A 12,217-nucleotide genomic window follows, 5' to 3' on the forward strand; every position below is an offset into this window, starting at 1 on the left:
ATGCTTATTACACATTAACACTATAACAAGATAATATTATTGCTATAGTCATCTTTATCAATATTACTTTCATTAGCAATAGTAAGAATAGCAATGACATTGGTATTCATCAGTTTAAAAGTTCATATTTTAATAAAAAGTTTTGAATATATGGACCCTATTTGATTTTAAATTATGTGAAATCAACACAATAAGAAATGAAGTGCATAGTAAGGGCAATGGTAATCTTATGGTAATATGAAGGAGATTTTCCTGCAGACATTTGTCCTGTAGATGTGTGTGTGTGTGTGTGTGTGTGTGTGTGTGTGTGTGTGTGTTCATTCTATAGGATACACATTCTATAACATATTTACACCCAAACATTCTATAGCCTATATATTTTAAAACATACATAATCTATCTATCTATCTATCAATCAATCAATCTATCTATCTATCTATCTATCTATCTATCTATCTATCTATCTATCTATCTATCTATCTATCTATCAATCTATCAATCTATCTATCTATCTATCTATCTAGGAATATTCTCAGATATACTATTTCCAAATGTTATTTTTTAACAGTAAGAATAAATCTTCTCAGTTCAATAAAGATTGTTCTTTAACCTTTTATCTTTATGTTTATGTGTTCTTACCATTCTTACTGAGAATTGATATTTGAAACCTTTTTCTTTTTTAATTTTTATTTATTTTTTATTGTGAAAATATTCTACAGAGGGGTTACAATAACATGGGCAAGATAATGAGTACATTTCTTATCAAGCATTGTAGCCTCCCCCTTTGTTTCCCCTTCCCATCCCTTCCCAGCCGCCCCACCCCCCCCGCCCAACCCTCCCCCCACCAAAGTTGTAAAGTTCATTTTCAAGGTGACAACTTGGACTTCTCATTGTTGCAAAGGGTCCACCTGTATCCTTATTTAAACGACTTGTTTTTCCCCTTCCCCTCCACAAATTATACCGACATCAAATACAGTGAAAGCAGGGGATATACTGTGGGTGAGGGACATACAAAGCAACAAAGAAATAATCTTATAAATGCGTTAGAAACAAATGCGTGAAAGAAAAAAAAACATTTTCCTAACATCACCTTATCTGACCTTTTCTGCTTGACTCATACATATACTGGATGTTGCAAATAAGGGAAACCATGGGACCTATGTTATTTTGGGCTTAGCTTACTTCACTTAATATAATTTTTTCCAAGTCTTTCCATTTCCTAAAAAATGGGCAATGTCTTTCTTTCTGATGGAGGCATAGAATTACAAAATTTTCAAAAATATTGAGATTTTACGGACATGTGTAGGCATGTCTCTAAAATATGCAGCAATAAACCCAACACACCATTTTTTAACCAGGTGCACATTCTTGTTCTTTTACAGTAGGTAACATATGCAATCAACCCATACAACAAAAAGGAATGGATATAGAACATAAGGCATAATGCAGTATTCTAATTAATACAATATTTTGTAGAGCCACCAGAATTTTAAGTTTATATTTTTTGTTTACTTTTCTTTTGTTTGTAGGTGTGGGTTCATGTGTGTGTATGTGTGTGTGTGTGTGTGTGTGTGTGTGTGTGTGTGTGTGTGTTTGTGTGTGTGTACAGTGACTTAAACTCAGAGCCTTGTGTTCTTGTTTGCCTTTCTTTGCTCAGTCTGGCAATGTATCCCTTGAATCACCTCTTCTTCTGGGGTTCTGCTATTTAGTTGGAAATAAAAGTGTCTTGGATTTATCTGCCTGAACTGGTTTTGCACCTCAGGTTTTATAGCTCAGCCTGGTGAATAGTTAGGAGTACAGAAATGAGCCACAGGCAGCTAGCTTTGAGCTTACTATATAAGCACTTACCTTAACAGATAACAATTTCTGACCTACAAATTATTATGCAAACTAAGATGTTATTGCAATTTCTCTTTTAAATAGCATATCTAACTTTGAAACTTTGCTTTGAGTTATCCACAGTTCTTTTTTTTGTAATCACATTGTCTTCAGAGTATGAAAACATATTTCAATTCCTTCCATACTAGTTCATCCATATATATTAGGTGCTATTAGAAACTGGGCATTTTGTCAGATAACGGACAATTTGCGCAAGTGCCATCATGTGTTCTTTTTTTTTTTTAATCAAATAATCGTGGCTAAGTACTAGGCTAAGGTAACCCATTCTATGATTATTCATGATGTCTTTCATTCCACAGGTAACATTTGAAGTTACCATTGCAGTATCTAGGTGTAATTAATTTAGCATGGTAGTTGGCCCAGCCATCAATTTCTGAGAATTTTTTTTTTGCTTTGTATTTGTGTAACTTGGGAAATTTTCAATAGGTTTGAATTAATTCTGCCATAATATTAGATGCCTAAATTTTAGTGAAACTTACATAACCTGAATGTAAGCACTGATGTATAATAATTTTTATATTGCTTTTTTAAAACAATAAGTTTTTAATTGTGAAAATAATGTACAAAGGGGTTACAATCAAATGAGCAAGGTATTGAATACATTTCTTTACATAAAATGACCATTGGAATTCATCAAATTGAACTTTTCTTACCAGTTGGATATTCTTTGTACATCTCTTCTAAATTTACATGCATATCACATTCATCACAATAACACAAACACTCACTAACTTGATATTTAATTATTGTCTTCATTTTACATGGATTGTGTGTACATTTTCTTGATTGCTGTTATTGCTACTGTAGCAGTTTGAAAGGCAATCACTAAAGCTATTGTTGATGCTCAGACTCTTACATCAAGTATAAAAGGAAGTCTGTAAGTCACTCAAAAGAAAAATTACTTGCCCTTTGATCATTTGGATTGCTAAGGTTGTAGTTCTTAGAATGATAAAAAAAAAAACAAAACAAAACACATAGTGATTAATATGTATGTCCTATAAAATGTATTTCATTCTTAGAATTCTTTCTGGATAAATTACAGGCAACAAGTTCATATTGGGTTTTATGTAAATAGTATTTGTTTTCTCATGATTCAGTTGACAGCTTTGAGGGCTGCGCTTATTCAATTTCTCATTCACAAACCAGTATTTTCTTATCTATCAACTCTGGTATCAAAGACATCAACTCCCTACAGGGAAAATCGACAGAGACTTTCATTCTGCACAGCTCATCATGCAGAGAGACAAAAGAAATACTAGCTTCCAACAACAGATGAAGAAAGAGGACAAACATTCTTTTCCAGAAACTCCTCACTTAATTCTCCTTTCTCTAATTGTATCACTTTGCTGCAGAAACTCTTGTTGAACAACCCCAATTAGCCATAGTTTTCATGTATTATTTAACTTAGCATCTGTTTTCTAGATTATTAAGTTATTAAGGAAAATGGAATTTTCATTCCTTACTTAGAAATTATCCTTCTAGAGTCAAATTTACGTGAAATGTATGAAAATAAAGACATTTTCCTACATCCATATTCTCCACATTGCTACCATATTGCTATACACATTGCTACCATCCTTCCTTTCTGATTAATCCTTGAGAGTTTATGCACCCTCCGGACAATGGAGTACTCCAAAAAGGGAAGAGGGATAGTCTAGAATGCAGTTGACCAACCAGAAAATACTATAAAGCCTAGGATGATTAGTAAGGAGATTTCTGGACAAGACTATTAGAGCTATATGAAAAACCTCTTGTTTTAAATAAGTCATGAATCAATCATGTCCTAGATGAAACATATAAGCTGTTACATATGCATGAAGAAATACTAGTGGGTAATTAGCATATGGAATGATGCTAAAATTTATTTCTTACTAGACAATAAATTTATGATGTGTACTCTGATTTGACCCATTTTGTTTCAGCTAATTGTGTATTTCCTTAGAGCTAAATAAGCTCAAAATCTCTTTTGTATCTAACATCCAGCAATTTTTTCACTCTTATTAGTTAATTTAGTGTAAGACCAATGGTATCATATTTGATTGATTTGAGATGTCAATTTCTATCATTTTGACCAGATTATTCTCAGTACCCGAGGTGAAAAATTCTCTTGAAGTATATCTGGCATTTTCTTTACATGCCATTTTCAGAAAAGTGAATGTCAAGCTGTCACATCTGTGAATATGGACTTAAAACATTACCCATGTTTTCCTAAGTCTCCTGTGGTTACAAGTAAAATGCCAGGTGGACATTGCTAGCATTAAAAGGGCCCACTTATGTTCTGTTTACTAATTTACATTTTGTCGATTTAAGCTGTCAAGTAATAGATGTCATGTTGCAAAGAAGAATATATTTTAAAATAATTTTTAACTTGAATTCATTTAAGTCAATAATACATAAAATACTGAAATAATTGGTAGAGTATGCATATGATGCTCTGACTAAAATTACTTACCTACCAGCCACATTTTTTTTGTGCATGTGTTTGCTGGTATTGAAGCTTGAAATCAGGGTCTAACCTCTGTCCTTCATATTTTGCTATTCATGGTTGGTGCCACTAAAGTCACAGCTCCACTTCTGATTTTGAGTGGTGGATTGGAGATATGTCCTATAGATTTCCTTCCTGGGTGGCTTTGAAACATGATCCTTGGAACTCAGCCTCCTGAGATACAAAAATTATGGAAGTGAGTCATCAGTACCTCACTACTTACCAGTCTTCTTATTAAGACATTAACCCTAATATGAATTATGTTTATTATAAAGCAATTATACTATGGAAAGTACACACACTAGACAGTAACAAAGACAGTATTTGTGATAGTGTTAGAATTAGATTAAGATTTTGATAGGTATTTCTTTCTACATACTACTACAATATTTTTGAATCATACTGGAATTTGAATTCTGAGCCTCCTGTTGTCAACCTGTTCTTTTCCTCCTGAACTATGCCTCTGGTCTCCAAAAAAATAAATATTTGAGCCAGATGTCTGCAACTCCCATTTATAGCCCTAGTCACTCAGGAGGATGAGAGTTGAGGAACGGTTTTTAAAGGTTGGCCAGGCAGGAATGGCCATGAGGCTCTTTTTGTTTTTGTTTTTATTTTTTTTTATTTTTTTATTTTTTTTGGGGGGTCCGGTCATGGGGCCTGAACTCTGGGCCTGGACGCTGTCCCTCAGCTCTTCAGCTCAAAGCTAGCGCTCTACCACTTGAGCCATAGCGCCACTTCCGGCTTTTTTCTTTTTGCTTATGTGGTGCTGAGGAATCGAACCCAGGGCCTCAGGCATGCAAGGCAAGCACTCTACCACTGAGCCACCTTCCCAGCCCATTGTTTTTATTTTTGTTTTGGTTAATCATGGGGCTTGAACTTAGGGCCCAGGCTTTGTCTCTGAGATTTCTTACTAAATGTTAATACTCTACTATTTTGAACCACAAAGCAACTTCTGGTTTTCTAGTGGTTAATTGGAGATAATAATCTCAAGGACTTTCTTACCTGGGCTCTTATCTAACTGCCATTCTCATATCTCAGCCTGTTGAGTAGCTAGAATTACAAGAGTGAGCCACCAGTACACAAAAAGAAAAAAGTAGAGCTATGGCTACCCTTGAAAGAGAAAAGCACAGGGACAATACCAAGATCCTGAGCTCAGTTTCCAGGACTGGCACCTATACATTTATATATTTGTTGGGATGAAATTTAAAATTTTACAGATGCTAGGCAACCACTCTAATTTTGTCTGCTTTTCCAGGTGAAATTATATATATATATATTTTTTTTTTGGGTCCGGTCGTGGGGCCTGAACTCTGGGCCTGGGTGCTTTCCCTCAGCTCTTCAGCTCAAGGCTAGCGCTCTACCACTTGAGCCACAGCGCCACTTCCGGCTTTTTTCTTTTTTTGCTTATGTGGTGCTGAGGAATCGAACCCGGGGCCTCATGCATGCAAGGCAAGCACTCTACCACTGAGCCACCTTCCCAGCCCGAAATTATATATTTTATATCAAAGTATATCTTGAGTTATTTATTCGATGTTCCACATTTCTAATCTTTGATATTTGCTTGTGAAAAATCATGTAATTAGTTGTTTCTACAAGTGTTTCATTGCCTTTATAATATATTCAGCCTTAAGGCAGGTTCTATGTTCAATATCAGTCAAAGATTAGGAGGGGAATGACATTATTTGTATTATTTGAAGTTCTTCCTAGTAGAATATATACACACACATGCAGAGCAAAGGTCAGAGGGAGACAGAGACAGAGACAGACAGAGAGACAGACAGGCAGTCAGGCAGGCAGGTAGGAGAGAGAGAAGAGGACGCAGGGGAGGGGAAGGGAGAGGACAGAAGAGGAGAGGAGAGACAAAAACAGACTGACAGAAAGACAGTAGGGGCAGAGATAGAGACAGAAGACATTACTATTACAAGAATGTAGGCAATTCCTAGGATTTACTAGGATGCAGAGACAAACATAACATGGGCTAAGCAGTAACATAAACATAACAAAAGGTCCAGAAAGGACATAGGTAGAAGTAGGAATGATTTAAAACTAAGCAGGCCAAGAAATTTGTGGCGCCTGTTACATGAATTTCAGTTTAGGCAAAGGACCTTTAAATATTAGATAAAGATTACAACTGTATACAACTTTTGTCTTTTAAAAGTAGATATGAGATCAACCATAATACTTTAGACAAAAGGGCTAGATTTTAGGGCATTTATTTATTTATACATCCACTGATTCATTTCAGAAATAATGTAGGATATAGCATGTACTAAACTTCTTGTACATAAATATTCAAGTATAAACAAGACTAAATACCATTAATAGCTAGAAACTTAAGGTATAGCATCAAATACTTAGGCTTCAAAAAACAATTATATTGCAATCTTGCTAAGCTAGTTCATTTCTTGGTACATAGAAAGGTGCCTACCATCCAGTGATTCGTGACTTAAATCACAGCATATAACAATTAGAATCTAGTTCTTAGAAAGTAGACAACAATGAGTTAATTTTGGAAAAGTGTAGGCTCAAGGACACTCAGATAATCCATAACTCCTAGGCCTGAAGAATTATACTATTTCAAGATTTCACTGGAAATGGCCTTAAAGGTTGCTTCATGCCAGTAAAAATCCATTGATGAAGTAAAGGGGTGACAGTGTTCAAAACAGGGAATGTACTCATTATCTGGCTGATGCAATGGTAACCCCTCTGTACAATACCTTAATAATAACAAAATAATTTAGAATCCTCCATTGATATGTATTCTACAGAGGAACCTATTGCTAATTCAAGATGGAAAAAACAAGAAGAAAATAGAAAGGAATCATTAAAATGAATCTGGATGACTCAGATGAATCAATAGAGTTACACATGCTGGATGTTTAGAGTACAAAAGCCAGACCCCTAGCATGGCGATAAGCTTGAGCTGAAAGGTTTACGTAATTGAAATTCACCCTAATTGACAATTAATTCTAATTTGCAGAACTTCTAGCAAGTAAAATAAGAAGGGGGCAGCAAAGAGCTATCTGGGACAAAGAAATCAACCTAATAAAATGTGGTATATATACACAATGTAATTCTATGCCTCCATCAGAAAGAATGACATTGCCCCATTTGTTAGGAAATGGAAAGGCTTGGAAAAATTATAGTAAGTGAAGTAAGCCAAGCCCAAATAAACATAGGTCCCATGGTTTCCCTCATTTGCAATATTTAGTATATGTATGAGTCAAGCAGAAAACGTCAGATAAGGTGATGTTAGGAAAATGAACCCTAAGATATGCATTTAAATGTTTTTTTCTTTCATACATTTGTTTCTAACGCATTTGTAAGATTACTTCTTTGTTACTTTGTATGTCCCTCACCCACAGTATAACCCCTGCTTTCACTGTATTTGATGTCAGTATAATTTGTGGAGGGGAAGGGGAAAAACAAGTCGTTTAAATAAGGATCAGGTGGACCCGTTGCAACAATGAGAAGTACAAGTTGTCATGTCAAAATCCAACTTTTCAACTTTGGTGGGGGTGGGGAGGATTGGGTGTGTGGGGGAGGCTGGGAAGGGATGGGAAGGGGAAACAAAGGAGGAGTCTACAATACTTGATAAGAAATGTACTCACTATCTTGCCTATGCAATTGTAACCCCTCTATATAGTATTTTCAAAACAAAAAAATATTAAAAGAAGCAACGTGGAAAATGCTGCTCCACATGGGAATCAAAGATCATCAAAGTCTGTGTTTAAGAATCGTCTCTCACTTCCATGGTTTTCTTCTTCTTTCTGGAAATATCTCTCTGCCATTTTCTTACTGAAATATTTCCTTTCTTCATTCCTTACATATTCTCTGGTGTTCTGGCCATGGTAAACTTTATTCTTATTTTTCAGTGTGCTCTATCTTTACATTGTATGTAATTCTCTTAAATGCTCTCATAAGAATAATTAGCATCGATAATCCAAAAGAGTGTCAGCTAACACATAAATTTACTTTAGTGCCAATAAGAAAATTGTGTGATCTTGATTTCAAACAGCTACTCCTAGGGAAACCAATTAGAATCACCTCAGATTTCTCAGCAGAGACAATCAAAACAAGAAGAGCCTGGAATGATGTATGCCATGCCCTAAAAACAAACAACTATCAACCAAGAATACTGCAACCAGCTAAATTCTCCTTCATAACTGAAGGCCAAATAAAAACCTTCCATAGCAAAGAAAAATTGAAATAATACATCGCCACCAAACCAGCCCTACAAAAGATTCTTAAAGATGTCCTACACATAGAAAACCAACAACACCACAATAAAGGCCAAGAAACTGCACCCAAACTGAGAATCCAAGGACCATAGGAATAATCCAGTTTTCGCAGCACCCAAGAAGGTGGATAACATGGCAGGAACTCCCAAATACTCTCAGTCCTATCCCTTAACATTAACGGACTTAACTCTCCAATTAAGCGACATAGTTGGATTAAAAAACAAGATCCTTCTATCTGCTGCCTTCAGGAGTCACACCTTGCCCATAAAAACAAACACAATTTCAATGTCAAAGGCTAGAACAAAATCAACCAAGCAAAAGGCCCCCATAAACAGGCGGGAGTTGCAAGCCTAATGTCAGATAAAATAGACTTCAAATTCAAATTCGTGAGAAGAGATAAAGAAGGTCGATACATACTAATTAAGGGATCTATCCTTCAGGAGGATATTACAATTCTAAATATCTATTCGTCAAACAATGGAGCACTCACATTTATCCAAGAAACACTATTTTCCCTCAAATCCCACATAGATCCAAAGACATTAATTGTTGGTGATTTTAACACACCACTCTCCCCACTAGATAGATCAACTCGGCAAAAACTCAACAAAGAATTCGCAGATTTAAACAGCAGCATAGATCAACTAGATTTAACAGAAATCTACTGAATATTTCACCCAGCAGCCTCAGAATACACGTTTTTCTCAGCAGCACATGGAACATTTTCTAAAATAGACCACATTTTAGGCCACAAAGGAAACTTGTTCAAAATGAGAAACATTGAAGTTATACCTTGCATTCTCTCTGACCAGAAGGGAATAAAATTAGAACTCAACAACAAAAGCCACCAAAGAAAATCCAGTAGTACATGGAGGTTGAACAACAGACTGCTGAATGGAAGAGATTAGAAAGGAAATTCAAATGATCATGCTATTCAACAAAAATGATTACACAAATTTCCAGCTCCTCTGGGACACAGGAAAGGAAGTACTCAGAGGCAAATTTATAGCTCTGAGCTCCTACATCAACAAATTGGAGAGATCTGAAACCAACAATTTAATGATACATCTAAACCTCCTTGAAAAAGAGCAGCAAGATAAACCCCAATCCAGTAGATGGAAAGAAATAATTAAAATTAAATCAGAATTAAATGAATTAGAATCCAAAAAAACTATAGAAAGCATCAACAAAACAAAGATTTGGTTCCTCGAAAAAATTAACAAAATTGACAGACCCTTAGCAAATCTTATTAGAAAAAGAAGAGAACACACCCAAATAAATAAAATAAAAAAGGAGAATGGAAACATCACCACGGAAACAACCAAGATTCAGAACATTATAAGGGAATACTTCTCAAAACTTTATGCTAATAAGTTTGAGAACTTGACAGAAATGGACCTTTTCCTAGCAAATATTGACATGCCAAAACTAAACCAAGATGAGTTAAACCAGCTTAACAGGCCCATACCAAGCATTGAAATAGAAACAGCAACAAGAGACATCCCAGCTAAGAAAAGTCCAGAACCAGATGGTTTTACAGCGGAATTCTACAAGGCCTTCAAAGCTGAACTCAAACCAATACTCCTCCAACTCTTCAATGAATTTGAAAGACAAAGTTCACTACCGAACACATTCTATGAAGCCATCATAACCCTGATCCCAAAACCAGGCAGGGACTCATCAAAGAAAGAGAACTATGGACCCATTTCTTTGATGAGCATTGATGCAAAATATCCTAACAAAATTTTGGCCAATCGACTTCAACAATTCAGCGAAAAATCATGCACCCAATCAAACAGGATACATTTCAGGGATGCAAAGCTGGTTCAACATACGCAAATCAATCAATATTATTCATCACAACAACAGGAGCAAGGATAAGAACCACATGGTTATCTTAATAGATGCAGAAAAAGCATTCGACAAGATCCAACACCCCTTTTTGATGAAGGTTTTGGAAAAATTAGGAATCCATGGAATATTCCTCAATAAAATAAAGACTGTATATGACAAACCTACAGCCAGCATTATACTTAATGGTGAAAAACTAAAGCCGTTTCATCTTAACTCAGGAACAAGACAAGGATGTCCACTCTCTCCACTTCTCTTCAATCTAGTATTAGAATGCCCAGCTACAGCAATAAGACAAGATCCAGACATAAAAGGGATACAATTAGGGAAAGAAGAAATAAAACTCCCACTTTGCAGATGACATGAACTTGTACTTAAAGAATCCCATAGACTCCACTCCCAAATTACTCAAGCTGATTCAAAACTTTGGTAAAGTAGCAGGGTATAAAATTAACCCACCAAAATCAATGGCTTTTCTGTATTCCAACAATGAGAAAAGTGGGGCTGAAATTAGGAAAGCAACTTCATTTGTAATAGCCCCACAAAAAATAAAATACCTAGGAATTAACCTCACCAAAGAAGTGAAGGACCTCTTTGATGAAAACTTTAAAACCTTGAAAAAGGAAATAAGAACAGAACTTAGAAAAATGCAAAAACTCCCAAGTTCCTGGATTGCAAAGATTAACATCGTAAAAATGGCAATACTTCCCAAGGCTATCTACAAATGCAATGTGATACCTATCAAAATCCCAACCTCATTCTTCAAGGAAATAGAAGAAGCAATCAAAAAATTCATATGGAACAATAAAAGACCCCGAATAGCAAAAATGCTCCTCAAAGGAAAGAACACTCCTGGCGGAATATCAATACCAATTTTCAAACTGTACTATAAAGCCATAGTAATAAAACAGCTTTGTACTGGCATAAGAACAGACCTCAGGACCAATGGAATAATATTGAAAACCCAGAAATGAACCTACAGACCTATAGCCATGTAATCTTCGATAAGGGAGCTAAAACAATAGAATGGAAGAAAGACAGCCTCTTCAGTAAATGGTCCTGGCAAAATTGGTTAATTACTTGTAGAAAACTAAAGCTAGTTCTTTATATATCACCCTGCACCAGAATCAACTCCAAATGGATCAAAGACCTCGGAGTCAAAGCAGACATTCTCAAAACATTACAGGATGGAATAGGAGAAACCCTAGGTCTCCTTGGCTCAGGCTGAAATTTTCTTAATATAGACACAGAAACACAACAAATCACAGAATGGTTGGACAAGTGGGATTGCATGAAGTTGCAGAGCTTCTGCATGGCAAATGACATAGCTAGCAAGATCAATAGAAAGCCCATGGATAGGGAGAATATCTGCACTAGCGATACAACGGACAAGGGTCTCATATCTAAAATATACTTGGAAATCAAAAAGTTGAATCCCCCAACAACAAATCCTCAAAAAACAACTGCCCAAAATAAGTGTGCTAAAGACTTGAAGAGAAACTTCTCTGAAGAAGAAAGAAGGATGGCCAATAGACACATGAAGAAATGCTCAACCTCCCTAGCTATAAAAGAAATGCAAATCAAAAGAACATTCAGATACCACTTCACCCCCGTTAGAATGGCAAAAATCAAGAATTCTAACAACAACAGATCCTGGAGAGGATGTGGACAGAAGGGAACCTTACTTCTTTTTTGGTGGGAGTGTAAACTTCTTCAGCCACTTTGGAAAGCAGTGTGGAGG

The sequence above is a fragment of the Dipodomys merriami genome, unplaced genomic scaffold (assembly GCF_024711535.1).
Source record: "Dipodomys merriami isolate MVZ:Mamm:240054 unplaced genomic scaffold, mDipMer1.0.p SCAF_124, whole genome shotgun sequence".
NCBI classification, from domain to species: Eukaryota; Metazoa; Chordata; class Mammalia; order Rodentia; family Heteromyidae; genus Dipodomys; species Dipodomys merriami.